A 1,754-nucleotide genomic window follows, 5' to 3' on the forward strand; every position below is an offset into this window, starting at 1 on the left:
AGGTGTAAAGAATTGTTATTATTTGGAGAAAGTTAATGTAATCAAAAGGCCTATACTAACAACATAAATGGTGATTTTATTTCAGGATACTCAACTCTCGGTAACTACTGTAAGTGAAAATTCAATCCAGTCAACTCAATCATTGTAGTAAGAAAGCATTAATGTTTGTTTGAAGATGTATCTGTGAAGGCCAGAAAATTACCTAACTTACTAAAGGTGAATATAATGTTTTGTTGATGTTTTATTTTTACTGTCCTGTACTATTAATTATTAACAACATGCTATACATGATGATGTTGTTTACACGATAGAGTTTAATCAAATTTAATGTGTATATATTAGGCCTATATAGGCCTTAAGGGATATTGAAATTGTAGTGTAGGTACAGCTGTTTTGAAAACTAAAAAAAAAAAATAATAATTTTCTTTTGTTTAAAAAAGAAGTAACTGCTAGTCTGTCATTGTATATTACTCCTATTTTTATACAATAATAAAGGGATGTAATACATTTAATAGCGGTTTCTATAATATGCGCTCTATTTTGTTTTGTTATATCTTTCAGCAAGAGTGAAACTCCGAGAAATGTTAGTAGAAGTCACAGTGATTTAGTATTTCAAACTAGATTTGTTCAACGGCATAATTCATACTAATTTAGCTTGGTACCATCTGACAAGAAAAGGCATGGACAGTTGCTGCTGCAATATCACAAAGAATGCTGGTTTATGCACACCTGTAACTGTCACAAATGGTTCTTGAATATTGTTTTATATAATAAACTCTTGTAATAGGACTACATTACGAAAAAAAGATGCTTATTTAAACCGGACTGTAAAAGCAAAGAACTGTAGAACAGCCTTGAACTTGAGGTACAGTATGTTTAGCAGTAAGACATTAGCAAAATGATAATATATGAAGGGGTATGCTAGTAAATGAGACCCTAGGGAAGTAATGTCCCTACCGTATGTGTTTGTTAGTGTTTTAAATTAAAAAAAATTATGGTTTGTATATGAACTCATAGTGTAAATTGTAAGTCTGCAGAAGTTGATTAAAGCCATTGTTACCAATTGGAACTGGGACCATTGCAAACCAATTGGAATTGGGGGCCAGTTAAAGTTGAAGAGCAGTTGAATTGTCCAAAAATACACAACACCCACATTTTTTTTTTAGAATACATAGATTTTCTATGGAAAATCGTTCAATTTATATACACTTTTTATACAATTGTATAGAATTTCTATTCGCATGATATTTAATGTATTTTTTGTAGGTTTTTTTTTCTATAAAATGTTTAGATTTATATAGGGGTTTTATTTTATAGATTTATAGATGGTTTTTATAAAATTGTTTATAGATTTTCTATAGTTTTTAAAGGTTTTTTTAAATAAAATTTTTAATAGAATTTTCATAGTTTTTTAATAGAACTTTTATAGAGTTTTAATAGTTTTTTAATAGAGCTTTAATATATTTTTTAATAGATATTTTTTTTATCGTTTTTATATATTTTTAATAGATTTTTAATAAAATTTTAATAGATTTTTAATAGAGTTTTAATAGATTTTTATAGTGGGCTTCTGTAAGTTGCTATAGCTATTTCTATAGAATTTTCTATAGATTTTCTAAACAATATACTATAGACATTCTATAGTGCTTTTTTAATAGAATTTTATAGATTTTTTGTATGGGTAGCATGGACGTTTGTTACTTTTTCCCGTTTAGCCTAGAGTACTAGAGTTGCGCACCTCTCTGTGGTTATCG

General features: G+C 27.7%; 1 long non-coding RNA gene across 2 annotated transcripts in view; it reads left to right on the forward strand.

Annotated features, from left to right (window-relative positions):
* The window catches only part of LOC117119968, a 1,772-nt gene extending 793 nt beyond the window's left edge, over window positions 1-979 (forward strand). For both annotated transcript variants that reach the window (XR_004447269.1, XR_004447268.1), the window contains exons 2-3: window positions 86-216; window positions 562-979. This is a non-coding gene — a long non-coding RNA (uncharacterized LOC117119968). The remainder of the gene's footprint in view (window positions 1-85; window positions 217-561) is intronic.
* Window positions 980-1,754: the final 775 nt, after the last annotated feature.

Source organism: Anneissia japonica, unplaced genomic scaffold (genome assembly GCF_011630105.1).
Source record: "Anneissia japonica isolate Jap-2015-1 unplaced genomic scaffold, ASM1163010v1 scaffold287920_len488460_cov166, whole genome shotgun sequence".
NCBI classification, from domain to species: domain Eukaryota; kingdom Metazoa; phylum Echinodermata; class Crinoidea; order Comatulida; family Comatulidae; genus Anneissia; species Anneissia japonica.